The sequence below is a fragment of the Bubalus kerabau genome, chromosome 15 (genome assembly GCF_029407905.1).
Source record: "Bubalus kerabau isolate K-KA32 ecotype Philippines breed swamp buffalo chromosome 15, PCC_UOA_SB_1v2, whole genome shotgun sequence".
In the NCBI taxonomy this organism is placed as follows: domain Eukaryota; kingdom Metazoa; phylum Chordata; class Mammalia; order Artiodactyla; family Bovidae; genus Bubalus; species Bubalus kerabau.
Genome location: NC_073638.1, coordinates 18,920,920 through 18,937,232, shown reverse-complemented (window position 1 = coordinate 18,937,232; position 16,313 = coordinate 18,920,920). Strand labels below are relative to the sequence as shown.

The 16,313-nt window shown below is 39.1% G+C and overlaps 1 non-coding gene across 1 annotated transcript; it reads left to right on the top strand.

Moving 5' to 3' along the window:
• The first annotated feature begins 6,091 nt into the window (after positions 1-6,091).
• On the top strand, positions 6,092-6,198 carry LOC129629376 (U6 spliceosomal RNA). The gene has a single exon (XR_008703209.1). It is a non-coding gene; the product is annotated as a U6 spliceosomal RNA (small nuclear RNA).
• The last annotated feature ends 10,115 nt before the right edge of the window (positions 6,199-16,313 follow it).

Below are 16,313 nucleotides of genomic sequence, written 5' to 3'. Positions count from 1 at the left end.
AACTTCCCAGGTGGTGCTCATGGTGAAGAACCTGCCTGCTAATGAAGGAGATATGAGAAACTTGGGTTCAATCCCTGGGTTGGGAAGATTCCCTGGAGGAGGGCATGGCAACCCACTCCAGTATTCTTGTCTGGAGAATCCCATAGACAAAGGAGCCTGACTAGCTACAGTCCACAGGGTCACACAGAGTCAAACGTGACTGAAGTGACTTAGCACTTAGCACATATGTGTGCATACACTTATATTTTAACAAAGGGCATGATAAACTAAAAACTAATAAAAATGATTACATGATTACTTAGGGAATGGGGTCAAGATGAGAGTAGAAAGACCCCTAGTTCATCTCCACCCATGAACATGAACATATTAAAACAACTACAAATAGAGCTTCCCAAGTGGCTATAATTGTAAAGAATCTTCCTGCCAATACAGGAGATGTAGGTTCACTCCCTGGTTGGAAAGATCCCCTTGAGAAGGAAATGGAAAGCCACTCCAGCATTCTTGCCTGGAAAATGTCATGAAAAGAGGAGGCTGGTGGGCTACAGTCCATGGAGTTGCAAGAGTAGGACATGACTTAGCAACTGAAGTACCACTGCAAATAGAGCAACTCTTGCTGAGAACAACCTGAAGACTAGCATAAGGACACTTCTACAATGAGCATTGAACAGAAAGAACCGCACTGTGGTAGGAGGGGAAAAGAATCTAGTTAGGACACACCCCACCAATGGGTGACCAGAAGAAGAGGGAGAGATCACTGGCTTAGAGGTCTTCCATAAGGAGCGAGAGAGCCCACGTTAGGCACCCCAGCCCTGGGATCTGACAGCAACACTGGCTCAGAGATCTTCCATAAGGAGTGAGAGTGCCCACGTTAGGCCTGGGGCCTGACACCAGAAAGACAAGCCTCCTTAATTGGTTTGAGAACCAGTGAAGTTTACTAGGGGGCTGTAAAAAATCAACACTTTGCTCTTTTCCCCCCTAATTTTATTGAGATATAATTGATGTATAGCACTATAAGTTTAAGGTGTAAAATATACTATTTGCCTTATATGCATCATGAAATATTACCTCAGTAGGTTTAGTGAACTTTCATCACCTCATATAGATACAACATTAAAGAAAGAGAAAAAAAAATGTTTTTCATTGTGAGGAGAACTCTTAAGATTTACTCTTTTAATTTTGACACAAAACATACAGCCATGTTTATTATCATGTTGTACATTATATCTCTAGTATCCTTATAACCGTAAGTTTGTACCTTTCAACCACCTTCATCTAATTCCCCCACCTCTCACCCCCTACTTGTGGTAACCACAAATCTGATGTCTTTTTCTATCAATTTGTTTCCTTTTGAAGTAAAATTGAACTACAGTTCATTACTTCCTAGTACTCCACATAGTGCTTAAAAATTTCTATACATTTCAAAATGATCACCATGATAGGTCTAGTTACTGTCACCATATAAAGATATTGCTAATTATTTACTATGTACTGCATAAAATATATTTCACACCTGTGATTCTGTAAACAAAACTTTGTACCTCTTAATTTCCCTGACTTATTTCTCATCTCACCTCTTCCCTCTCCCCTCTTGTAACCCCCTGTTTGTTCTCTGTATCTTACTCTATCTTTTTAGTTATGCTTGCTCATATTCCACATATAAGTAAAATCATGCAAGGTCTGTCTCTCCCTATCTGACTTATTTCACTTAGCGTAAAATTCTCTAAGGTCCATCCATCCAAATCACAAAAGGCAAGATTTCATTCATTTTTACATCTGAATAATACACCCACAAACTGGAGAAAAATTATACCAAAGAAGTTCTTGCACTGTTGAAAAAGTTCTAGGCCCCAATACAAACTTCCCAACATGGGGAACTAGCAATGAGACTAGGGAATCTGCTGTTAAACGTCAGCGGGATTTAATTACAGACTTCCACAGGACTGGGGAAACAGAGACTCTTGGGGAGCATAAACAAAACCTATATGCACCAGCACGCAAGAGAAAGGAGCAGTTGTCCCACAAGAGACTGAGCCAGACTTGCGTGAGAGTGTTTGGGAGTCTCCGGCAGAGGCATGAGTCAACAGTGGCCTGCCATGGGGTCAGAAACACCAACAAGAGCAGTCCTAGAAGGTGTGGCACGCTAGCATAAGTACTTTTGGAGGAGTTCACCATTACTCCTGGGCTTCCCTGGTGGCTCAGACAGTAAAAGCATCTGCCTGCAATGCAAGAGACCCAGGTTCAATCCCTGGGTCAGGAAGATACCCTGGAGAAGGAAATGGCAACTCACTCAGTACTCTTGCCTGGAAAATTCCATGTATGGAGGAGCCTGGTTGGCTACAGTCCATGGGGTCGCAGAGTCAGACATGACTGAGCGACTTCATTTTCTTTCTTTTCACCATTACTCCTACCATAGTTTGGCCTCACAGCAAACAACAGGGAAGGAACATAGCCCCAGTCATCAGCAAAAAATTGGATTAAAGATTTACTGAGCATGGCCTTGCCCACCATAGCAAGAACCAGTTTTCCCCACAGCCAGTCCCTCCCATCAGGATGCTTCCACAAGCCTCTTAACCTCAACCATCAGAGGACAGAGATAATGAAAATCACAATTTCAGAAAACTAAGCAAAATGATCACATGGATCACAACTTTGTGTAAGTTAATTAAACTATGAACCATGCCTTTAAGACCACCCAAGACATAGAGGTGATGGTGGAGAGTTCTGACAAAATGTGGTCCACTGGAGAAGGGAATGGTAAACCAATTCAGCATTTTTGCCTTGAGAACCCCATGAACAGTATGAAAAGGCAAAAAATTATGACACTGAAAGATGAACCTTCTAGGTTGTAGGTGTCCAACATGCTACTGGAGAAGAGCAGTGAAATAGTTCTGAAAGGCTTGAAGAGGCTGAGCCAAAGTGGAAAAATGACCAATTGCGGATGTACCTCGTGGTAAAGTCCAATATTGTAAAAAACATTATTGTGTAGCAATCTGGAATGTTAAGTCAATGAATCAAGGTAAATTGGAAGTGGTCAAACAGGAGATGACAAGAGTGAACATTGACATCTTAGAAATCAGAAAAAAAAAGAAAAAAAAAAGGAAGGGAATGGGTAAATTTAATTGAGAGGATCATTATATCTATTACTGTAAAGAAGAATCTCTTAGAAGAGATGGAGTAGCCCTCATAGTCAACAAAAGAGTATGAAATGCAGTACTTGGGTGCAATCTCAAAAACAACAGAATGATTACTGTTTATTTCCAAGGCAAACCATTAAATACCACAGTAATCTAACTCTAAATCCCAACCACTAATGCTGAAGAAGGTGAAGTTGAACAGTTCTGTGAAGACCTACATGAACTTCTAGAACTAACACAAAAAAAAAAAAAAAGACTTCTTTTTCCTCATAGGGCACTGGAATGCAAAAGTAGGAAGTTGAGAGATACCTGGTTTAACAGGCAAGTTTGGCCTTGGAGTACAAAATGAAGCAGGGCAAAGGGTAAGAGAATTTTGCCAAGAGACTGTACTGGACATAGTAAACACCCTCTTCCAACAAAGGAAGAGATGACTCTACACATGGACATCACCAGATGGTCAGTACTGAAATAAGATTGATTATATTATTTGCAGCTGAAGATGGAGAAGCTCTATACAGTCAGCAAAAACAAGACCAGGAGCTGACTGTGGCTCAGATCATGGGGTTCTTATTGCAAAATTCATACCTAAATGCAAGAAAGTAGGGAAAACCACTAGGCCTTTCAGTTGTGACCTAAATCAAATCCCTTACAATTATACAGTGGAAGTGACAAATAGATTCAAGGGATTAGATCTGATAGACAGAGTGCTTGAAGATCTATGGATAGAGGTTTATAACATTATACAGGAGGCAGTGATCAAAACCATTCCAAAGGAAAAAAAAATGCAAAAAGTTAAAACAGTTATCTGAAGAGACCTTACAAATAGCTAAGAAGAGAAGTGAAAGGAAAAGGAGAAAAGGAAAAGTATACTCATCTGAATGCGAGTTTCAAAGAATAGCAAAGTGAGATAAGAAAGCCTTCCTCAGTAATCAGTGCAAAGTAATAGAGTAAACCAATAGAATGGGAAAGATTAGAGATCTCTTCAAGAAAATTAGAGATACCAAGGGAATATTTCATGCAAAGATGGACACAATAAAGGATAGAAATGGTATGGACCTAACAGAAACAGAGGATACTAAGAAGAGGTGGTAAGAATACACAGAAGAACTATACAAAAGAGATCTTCATGACCCAGATAACCACAGTGGTGTGTTCAATCACCTAGAGCCAGACCTTCTGGAGTGTGAGGTCAAGTGGGCCTTAGGAAGCATCACTACAAACAAAGCTAATGGAGGTGATGGAATTCCAGCTAAGTATTTCAATCCTAAAAGATGCTGCTGCTAAAGTGCTGCACTCATTGTGTGAACAAATTGGGAAAACTCAGCAGTGGCTCCAGGACTGGAAAATATTAGTTTTTATCCCAATTCCAAGGAAAGGCAATGCCAGAGAATGTTCAAACTACTGCACAATTGCACTCAACTCACACATGAGCAAAGTAATGCTCAAAATTCTCCAAACTCAGCTTCAACAGTACATAAACTGAGAACCTCCAGATGTACATGCTGAATTTAGAAAAGCCAGAGGAAAAACAGATCACATTGCCAACATCCATTGGATCATAGAAAAAAACAAGAGAACTTCAGAAAAACATCTACTTCTGCTTTATTGACTACACTAAAGCCTTTGACTGTGTGGGCCACAACAAACTCTGGAAAATTCTTAAAGAGATGGGAATAGCAGACCACCTGACCTGCCTCTTAAAAAATCTGTATGAAGGTCAGGAAGCAACAGTTAGAATTGGATATGGAACAACAGACTGGTTCCAAATCGGGAAAGAAATACATCAAGGTTGTATATTGTCACCCTCCTTACTTATATGCAGAATGCATCATGAGAAATGCTGGATTGGATGAATCACAGGCTGGAATCAACATTGCTGGGAGAAATATCAATAACCTCAGATATACAGATGGCATCACCTTTATGGCAGAAAGTGAAGAACTAAAGAGCCTCTGAATGAAAATGAAAGAGGAGAGTGAAAAAGTTGGCTTAAAACTCAACATTCAGAAAACTAAGATCATGGCATCTGGTCCCTTCACTTCATGGCAAACAGATGGGGAAACAGTGGCAGACTTCATTTTGGGGGGCTCCAGCATCACTGCAGATGGTGACTGCAGCCATGAAATTAAAAGACACTTGCTCCCTGGAAGAAAATCTGTGACCAATCTTGACAGCATATTAAAAAGCAGAGACATTACTTATTCAACAAAGGTCCATCTAGTCAAAGATAAAGTTTTTCCAGTAGTCATGTATGGATGTGAAAGTTGGACTGTGAAGAAAGCTGAGTGCCGAAGAATTGATGCTTTTGAACTATGTTGTTGGAGACTCTTTAGAGTCCCCTGGACTGCAAGGAGATCCAACAGTCTATCCTAAAAGATATGAGTCCTGAATATTCATTGGAAGGATTGATGTTGAAGCTGAAACTCCAATACTTTGACCACCTTATGTGAAGAGCTGACTCATTTGAAAAGACCCTTATGCTGGGAAAGATTGAAGGCAGGAGGAGAAGGGGACGACAGAGGATGAGATGTTTGGATGAAATCACCGACTCAATGGAGATGAGTTTGACTAAACTCCAGGAATTGGTGATGGACAGGGAGGCCTGGCGTGCTGCGGTCCATGGGCTCACAAAGAGTCAGACATGACTGAGCGACTGAACTGACTGATCCTTTCTTTCTATCTTCTCCATCTAGGTTCCCTATAATGTGAATGTTAATATGCTTGTTGTTGTCCCACAGGTTTCTCAGTGTGTCCTCATTTTTAAAAAATTATTTCGTTTTTCTGTTCAGCTTCAGTGATTTCCACTCCTTTTTCATCTAGTTTGCTGATCCATTATTCCTCTGTATGATCTAATCTGATAATTTCTTCCAATGTATTTTTTATTTGTTATTGTATTTTTCATATCTATTTGGTTCTTCTTTTTATTTTCTAACTTTTTTTTTAAAAAACCTCTTACAGTGCTCGCTTCAGCAGCACATATACTAAAATTGGAACGATACAGAGAAGATTAGCATGGCCCCTGGGCAAGGATGACACACAAATTCGTGAAGCGTTCCATATTTTTAAAAATAAGACCAATAACTGGAAGCAGGAGGCTTAAGTCCAAACCCTGACTCCAGGGAACTCCTGACTCCGAGGAACATTAATTGACAGGAGCTCATCAAACGCCTCCATACCGACACTGAAACCAAGCACCACACAAGGGCCAACAAGTTCCAGGGCAAGACATACCAAGCAAATTCTCCAGCAACAAAGGAACACAGCCCTGAGCTTCAAGATACAGGCTGCCCAGAGTCACCCCAAAACCATAGACATCTCATAACTCATTACTGGACATTTCATTGCACTCCAGAGAGAAGAAATACAGCTCCACCCACCAGAACACCGACACAAGCTTCCCTAACCAGGAAACCTTGACAAGCCACCTGTACAAACCCACACACAGCGAGGAAATGCCACAATAAAGAGAACTCCACAAACTGCCAGAATACAGAAAGGACACCACAAACTCAGCAATTTAAACAAGATGAAGAGACAGAGGCATACCCAGAAGACAAAGGAACAGGATAAATGCCCACGAAACCAAACCAAAGAGGAAGAGATAGGGAATCTACCTGATAAAGAATTCCAAATAATGATAGTGAAATTGATCCAAAATCTTGAAATTGAAATGGAATCACAGATAAATAGCCTGGAGACAAGGATTGAGAAGATGCAAGAAAGGTTTAACAAGGACCTAGAAGAAATAAAAAAGAGTCAATATATAATGAATAATGCAATAAATGAGATAAAAAACACTCTGGAGGCAACAAATAGTAGAATAACAGAGGCAGTGAATTAGAAGATAGAATGGTAGAAATAAATGAATCAGAGAGGATAAAAGAAAAACGAATTAAAAGAAATGAGGACAATCTCAGAGACCTCCAGGACAATATTAAACGCTACAACATTCGAATCATAGGGGTCCCAGAAGAAGAAGACAAAAAGAAAGACCATGAGAAAATACTTGAGGAGATAATAGTTGAAAACTTCCCTAAAATGGGGGAGGAAATAATCACTCAAGTCCAAGAAACCCAGAGAGTCCCAAACAGGATAAACCCAAGGCGAAACACCCCAAGACACATATTAATCAAATTAACAAAGATCAAACACAAAGAACAAATATTAAAAGCAGCAAGGGAAAAACAACAAATAACACACAAGGGTATTCCCATAAGGATAACAGCTGATCTTTCAATAGAAACTCTTCAAGCCAGGAGGGAATGGCAAGACATACTTAAAGTGATGAAAGAAAATAACCTACAGCCCAGATTATTGTACCCAGCAAGGATCTCATTCAAGTATGAAGGAGAAATCAAAAGCTTTTCAGACAAGCAAAAGCTGAGAGAATTCTGCACCACCAAACCAACTCTCCAAAAAATACTTAAGGATATTCTCTAGACAGGAAACACAAAAACGGTGTATAAATTCAAACCCAAAACAATAAAGTAAATGGCAACGGGGTCATACTTATCAGTAATTACCTTAAACGTAAATGGGTTGAATGCCCCAACCAAAAGACAAAGACTGGCTGAATGGATACAAAAACAAGACCCCTACATATGTTGTCTACAAGAGACCCATCTCAAAACAGGGGACACATATAGACTGAAAATGAAGGGCTGGAAAAAGATTTTCCATGCAAATAGGGACCAAAAGAAAGCAGGAGTAGCAATACTCATATCAGATAAAATAGACTTTAAAACAAAGGCTGTGAAAAGAGACAAAGAAGGTCACTACATAATGATCAAAGGATCATCCAAGAAGAAGATATAACAATTATAAATATATATGCACCCAACACGGGAGCACCACACTATGTAAGACAAATGCTAACAAGTATGAAAGGAGAAATTAACAATAACACAATAATAGTGGGAGACTTTAATACCCCACTCACACCTATGGATAGATCAACTAAATAGAAAATTAACAAGGAAACACAAACTTTAAACGATACAATAGACCAGTTAGACCTAATTGATATCTATAGGACATTTCATCCCAAAACAATGAATTTCACCTTCTTCTCAAGCGCACATGGAACCTTCTCCAGGATAGATCACATCCTGGGCCATAAAGCTAGCCTTGGTAAATTCAAAAAAATAGAAATCATTCCAAGCATCTTTTCTGACCACAATGCAGTAAGATTAGATCTCAATTACAGGAGAAAAACTATTAAAAATTCCAACATATGGAGGCTGAACAACACGCTGCTGAATAACCAACAAATCACAGAAGAAATCAAAAAAGAAATCAAAATTTGCATAGAAACAAATGAAAATGAAAACACAACAACCCAAAACCTGTGGGACACAGTAAAAGCAGTCCTAAGGGGAAAGTTCACAGTAATACAGGCACACCTCAAGAAACAAGAAAAAAGTCAAATAAATAACCTAACTCTACACCTAAAGCAACTAGAAAAGGAAGAAATGAAGAACCCCAGGGTTAGTAGAAGGAAAGAAATCTTAAAAATTAGAGCAGAAATAAATGTAAAAGAAACAAAAGAGACCATAGCAAAAATCAACAAAACCAAAAGCTGGTTCTTTGAAAGGATAAATAAAATTGACAAACCATTAGCCAGACTCATCAAGAAACAAAGGGAGAAAAATCAAATAAATAAAATTAGAAATGAAAATGGAGAGATCACAACAGACAACACAGAAATACAAAGGATCATAAGAGAGTACTATCAGCAATTATATGCCAATAAAATGGACAACGTGGAGGAAATGGACAAATTCTTAGAAAAGTACAACTTTCCAAAACTCGATCAGGAAGAAATAGAAAATCTTAACAGACCCATCACAAGCACGGAAATTGAAACTGTAATCAAAAATCTTCCAGCAAACAAAAGCCCAGGTCCAGACGGCTTCACAGCTGAAATCTACCAAAAATTTAGAGAAGAGCTAACACCTATCCTGCTCAAACTCTTCCAGAAAATTGCAGAGGATGGTAAACTTCCAAACTCATTCTATGAGGCCACCATCACCCTAATACCAAAACCTGACAAAGATCCCACAAAAAAAGAAAACTACAGGCCAATATCACTGATGAACATAGATGCAAAAATCCTTAACAAAATTCTAGCAATCAGAATCCAACAACACATTAAAAAGATCATACACCATGACCAAGCGGGCTTTATCCCAGGGATGCAAGGATTCTTCAATATCTGCAAATCAATTAATGTAATACACCACATTAACAAATTGAAAAATAAAAACCATATGATTATCTCAATAGATGCATAGAAAGCCTTTGACAAAATTCAACATCCATTTATGATCAAAACTCTCCAGAAAGCAGGAATAGAAGGAACATACCTCAACATAATAAAAGCTATATATGACAAACCCACAGCAAACATTATCCTCAATGGTGAAAAATTGAAAGCATTTCCTCTAAAGTCAGGAATAAGACAAGGGTGCCCACTTTCACCATTACTATTCAACATAGTTTTGGAAGTTTTGGCCACAGCAATCAGAGCAGAAAAAGAAATAAAAAGAATCCAAATTGGAAAAGAAGAAGTAAAACTCTCACTGTTTGCAGACGACATGATCCTCTACATAGAAAACCCTAAAGACTCCACCAGAAAATTACTAGAACTAATCAATGACTATAGTAAAGTTGCAGGATATAAAATCAACACACAGAAATCCCTTGCATTCCTATACACTAATCATGAGAAAACAGAAAGAGAAATTAAGGAAACAATTCCATTCACCATTGCAACAGAAAGAATAAAATACTTAGGAATATATCTACCTAAAGAAACTAAAGACCTTTATATATAAAACTACAAAACACTGGTGAAAGAAATCAAAGAGGACACTAATAGATGGAGAAATATACCATGTTCATGGATTGGAAGAATCAATATAGTGAAAATGAGTATACTACCCAAAGCAATTTATAGATTCAATGCAATCCCTATCAAGCTACCAACAGTATTCTTCACAGAGCTAGAACAAATAATTTCACAATTTGTATGGAAATACAAAAAACCTCGAATAGCCAAAGTGATCTTGAGAAAGAAGAATGGAACTGGAGGAATCAACCTACCTGACTTCAGGCTCTACTACAAAGCCACAGTTATCAAGACAGTATGGTACTGGCATAAAGACAGAAATATAGATCAATGGAACAAAATAGAAAGCCCAGAGATAAATCCACGCACATATGGACACCTTACCTTTGACAAAGGAGACAAGAATAACCCTGTGTACGAGACAGCAAAAGAGACACTGATGTATAGAACAGTCTTATGGACTCTGTGAGAGAGGGAGAGGGTGGGAAGATTTGGGAGAATGGCATTGAAACATGTAAAATATCATGTATGAAACGAGTTGCCAGTCCAGGTTCAATGCACGATACTGGATGCTTGGGGCTGGTGCACTGGGACGAACCAGAGGGATTGTATGGTGAGGGAGGAGGGAGGAGGGTTCAGGATGGGGAACACATGTATACCTGTGACGGATTCATTTTGATATTTGGCAAAACTAATACAATTATGTAAAGTTTAAAAATAAAATAAAATTTAAAAAAAAGAAAAAAAAAGAATATACAATGGATTAAAGACAATCTCTTTAACAAGTGGTGCTGGGAAAACTGGTCAACCACTTGTAAAAGTATGAAACTAGAACACTTTCTAACACCATACACAAAAATAAACTCAAAATGGATTAAAGATCTAAATGTAAGAACAGAAACTATAAAACTCCTAGAGGAGAACATAGGCAAAACACTCTCTGACATACATCACAGCAGGATCCTCTATGACCCACCTCCCAGAATATTGGAAATAAAAGCAAAAATAAACAAATGGGACCTAATTAACCTTAAAAGCTTCTGCACATCAAAGGAAACTGTTATCAAGGTGAAAAGACAGCCTTCAGAATGGGAGAAAATAATAGCAAATGAAGCAACTGACAAACAACTAATCTCAAAAATATACAAGCAACTCCTACAGATCAACTCCAGAAAAATAAATGACCCAATCAAAAAATGGGCCAAAGAACTAAATAGACATTTCTCCAAAGAAGACACACAGATGGCTAACAAACACATGAAAAGATGCTCAACATCACTCATTATCAGAGAAATGCAAATCAAAAACACTATGATATACCATTTCACACCAGTCAGAATGGCTGCGATCCAAAAGTCTACAAGTAATAAATGCTGGAGAGGGTGTGGAGAAAAGGGAACCCTCTTACACTGTTGGTGGGAATGCAAACTAGTACAGGCACTATGGAGAACAGTGTGGAGATTCCTTCAAAAACTGGAAATAGAACTGCCTTATGATCCAGCAATCCCACTGCTGGGCATACACACTGAGGAAACCAGAAGGGAAAGAGACATGTGTACCTCAATGTTCATCGCAGCACTGTTTATAATAGCCAGGACATGGAAGCAACCTAGATGTCCATCAGCAGATGAATGGATAAGAAAGCTGTGGTACATATACACAATGGAGTATTACTCAGCCATTAAAAAGAATACATTTGAATCAGTTCTAATGAGGTGGATGAAACCAGTTTCCTATTATACAGAGTGAAGTAAGCCAGAAAGAAAAACACCGATACAGTATACTAACGCATATATATGGAATTTAGAAAGATGGTAACAACAACCCTGTGTATGAGACAGCAAAAGAGACACTGATGTATAGAACAGTCTTATGGACTCTGTGGGAGAGGGAGAGGGTGGGAAGATTTGGGAGAATGGCATTGAAACATGTAAAATATCATGTATGAAACGAGTTGCCAGTCCAGGTTCGATGCACGATACTGGATGCTTGGGGCTGGTGCACTGGGATGACCCAGAGGGATGGTATGGTGAGGGAGGAGGGAGGAGGGTTCAGGGTGGGGAACTCATGTATACCTGTGGCGGATTCATTTTGATATTTGGCAAAACTAATACAATTATGTAAAGTTCAAAAATAAAATAAAATTAAAAAAAAAAAGCCTCTTACTTCTCACTCTGTACATAAATTATTCTCCTGAGTTATTTGAGCACCTTTATGAGCATTACTTTAAATTTTTTACTAAGTAAATTGCTTATCTCCACTTAACTGAGTTCTTTTCTGAGATTTATATTGTTGCTTAATTTTAAATATGTTTCTGTGTCACCTTATTTTGCCTAATTCACTTTTTTTTCTATGTATTTGATAGATTGGTTATATTTCCCGAGGTTGGAGAAATGGTTGGGTCTTTGATGGGGCCCAGAAGCATTCCTATGATAACCAGGGCTATCTGCTTTAGGGGTGTCCCCTATGTGCATCCTTGTGGTAGGCTGATTACTGTGAATGTGCTGGTAGGCATGGCTGCCCAGTCTGGTAGATTGCTAGGCCTTGCCTTCTGAGGAAGCTGCTGGTAGGCCAGGCCAGATCTTGCTGCAGCTAAATGCATGGTCAGGGGACTACTGGTCTTGGTATGAGACCATAATTGGGCAGGTCAGGTCAAGAGGCAACCAGCTACAGAGCACAAGGGGTCCCAGGACAAGTGTTGGCCCAATGGCCCAAGAGCTAGCTCTTGGGGTGGCTGGCTGTAGTATGGGGATCCTGGACCTATTAATACCATCAGTCTGCTGATGAGTGGGACCATGGACTAGGGGTGTCCTAGGACTTGTCTGGCCTATGAGTGGGCAGAACCACTTCCTGACACTACTGGCTACATAGTCTGGGTTGACCTAGAGCTGAGATGGCCCACTGGTGGGTGGAGGTTGATCCTAACATGCCTGATTGAGGGACACAAAGTGTTCTGGAACTAATTTTGACTGACTGTTGGATGTGGCTTGGGTTCAAGAGTGTCCCAGGGCTGGTGCCTGCCTACATGTGTGTGAGGCCAGGTACCAGGGATAGTGTCAGTCCATTGATGGCCCAAACCACACCCTGGGGTCTCCGGCTGTGGGGCCTCAGATGTTCTGGAGATGGTGTCAGCATCATGTGGGCAGAATCACAGCCAAGGAAGTCCCTAGGTTGGTACCTCCTCCTTGGTAGGTAAGACGGGGTCCCAAGGCTACTGCCACCTCACTTTGGTTGGGGCTTTTGAGTGGTCTGGGAAAGCCCTAGGGCTGCTGGAAGCTCAAGGGGTCCTACTGCTGGCCTGCTTGTGGGCCAGGCCATGTACCTGCCCAGCTAGCTGCCCGACCTGGGGAATCTGAGGACTGCTGCCAGCCAGCTGGTGGCCAGAGTCAGATTCCAGCACTAATAAGCTAGTGGGAGTACTCTAAAATGGTGCTTATCAGTACCAATGGAATAAGCTCCCAAAAATGGCTGTTTCCAGTATCTATGTCCCCACCTAAGGGGGAGTTTCAATTGCCTTCTACCTCTGTGGGAGGCTCTCCAAGATCAGCAGGTGACTATGACCTGGGCTTCTTTTAAATTACTGCTACTGCCAATCATGATTATTTGAGATTTTTTGTGTGTCCTTTGAGGGTAGAGTTTTTACTTCCCCAAATCCTCCAGTTCTCCCCAAAGTAAGCCTAACTGGCCATCAAAACCAAAAATTCTGGGGTCCATCTTCCTATTGCAGAACCCCCTGTGGCTGGGGAGCCTAATATGAGGCTCAGATCCCTCACTTCTTGGGATGAGAACCTATGCAATTATAATTATCCTCCCATTTGTTTTTTAAGATAAATAAAATTGATAAGACTTCAGCTAGGCTCATTAAGAAAGAGAGAGAGGGTCCCAATAAATAAAATTATAAATTTTGTAAGAGGAGAACTTATAATCAGTATTGGAGAATACAACCACTCAAAAGGGAATACTATGAAGAGGTATGCACTAAAAATTGGACAACCTAGAAGAAATGAAAAATTTCTTAGAAACATGCAAACTTCCAAGAATAAATCAGGAAGAAATAGAAAAATCTGAACAAATTGATTACTAGTATTGAAATTAAATTAGTAATCAAAACTTCCTAACAGATGAAAATCCAGGACTAGATGGCATCACAGGGAAGTTCTATAAACATTTAAGGAAGTGCTATCTTTCTCAAACTACTCAAAAAAATTAAAGAGAAGGAAACACTCCAGAACTCATTCTACAAGGCCAGCATTGTCAATAGATAAAGATACTTTAATGTTGATGCCAATAGATAAAAACCCACTACAAAAAAGGAAAAGAAATTTACAAGCCAATGTCACTGATACAATAATCCTCAACAAAAATTTTGGTAAAGCAAATTTAAGTGGGGTTTATCCTAGAGATATAAAGATAGTTCAACATCCATAAATAAATTGATGAAATACACCATCTGAACAAAACAAAGAAAAAAACCACATGATCATCTCAATAAATGCAGAAAAAAATTGGCAAAATTCAACACTCATTAATGAGAAGAACCCTCAACAGTCAATATAAAGGAAATATATTTTAACATAATAAGGCCACTTAGGACAAACCCACAGCAAACATTATACTCAATAGTAAAAAGCTGAAAGCTTTTCCTTTAAGATCAGAAACAAGAGAAGGATGCCCACTCATGCCGTGACTACTTAACATGGTATTGGAAGTCCTAGCCACAGTATATTTCTACTGTCTATTTTTTCTACTGGGTTTTGTTCACATTGTCTTATCTCATATTTCTAGGTATTTTTGATTATGTGCTATATATATTGGGCCCTTCAAAAAATAGAAATAATAAAGGACTGGAATAACGGGGTTCCCCCCAACCCAGAAATTTACATTTGTTTTTGGCAGTTTTATGCATGAGATGATTGAAATGTGAGCAGTAATTCTTGTGAAACCCTATGTATTTCTAGTTCACTTAGCTCACCCTTACCTATAGATTTTAGCATTTCCACATTTAATCTAATATAATAGGCATTCATGGGGTCCTTATGCTTAGTGCTCTGTGCTTTCCAATGTCTGTCCCACAAGACAAAATTCCAAAGCCAGACTTTCAAAATTCTGGTCAGTTTTTCAGCCTATTATCAGGCTTCTCAGGAGTTAGTAGATGAATGTAGGGATTTTTAAAAAATTGTCTTTTTCCGATTATTCACCCAGGAATTTTTCACTGCCTTTTAGATCACTTATTTTTGGGGCTTCCCTGGTGGCTCAGACAGTATAATCCGCCTGCAGTGTGGGAGATGTGGGCTCAATCCCTGGCTTGGGAAGATCATGGCAACCCAGTCCAGTATTCTTACCTGGAGAATCCCCATGGACGAGAGGAGCCTGGCTGGCTACAGTCTATGAGGTCCAAAGAGTCAAGCCCACGTATTTTTTTAAGTAGACTTCCTTCTGGCTTTTCTAATTATTCTCAGTGGAAAATTTGGTTCAAAGTGCTGACTGTGCAAGTATGTGGCTCTTTAGTCTTTAAATTTTACTTTTTAACTACTAATGCTAAACTATAACAAGAAAAGAGAAAATGCAGCCTAACGCTTATGGTTATCATCCACCCAATTTAACCATTAAGACAGAACATTATGATAAAGTCAGGGGAATGTGGGGAAGTTATGCACTAGAAATCTCACATTAGGAATGTATAATGAGAAATTATGATATTACTCTGGGGGAAAAATACTCTGAAAAGAAAAGGGTAAATACTTGAGGGTCTTTCTTTGGAAAATTGATTGGCAGCTTAAGTTTGCTGAAATTGACAAGAAATAAAAATATTGAATATTACTATGAAGTCACCATTGGAGATCTGTTTTCACAGAAAGTGTCTTTAAAAACAAACCTTTTAAAGAATCTCCATACTGTTTTCCATAGTGGCTATATCAACTTACATTCCCACCAGCAGTGCAAGAGGGTTTTCTCCACTCCCTCTCCAGTACTTGTTGTTAGATGATTTTTTTTTTTTAATGATGGCCATTCTGACTGGTGTCAAGTGATATCTCTTTGTAGTTTTGATTTGCATGTCTCCAATAATGAGTGATGTTGAGCATCTCTTCATGTGTTTACTAGCTTCTTTAGAGAAATGTCTGTTTAGGTTTTTTGCCCACTTTTTGACTAGGTTGTTTCATTTTTCTGGTGTTGAGTTATATGAGTTGCTTTTATATTTTGGAAATTAATCCTTTGTCAGTTGTATCATTTGCTATTATTTTATCCCATTCTGAGGTATGTCTTTTCACCTTGTTTATAGTTTTCTTTGCTGTGCAAAGCCTTTTAAGTTTAATTAGGCATCATTTATT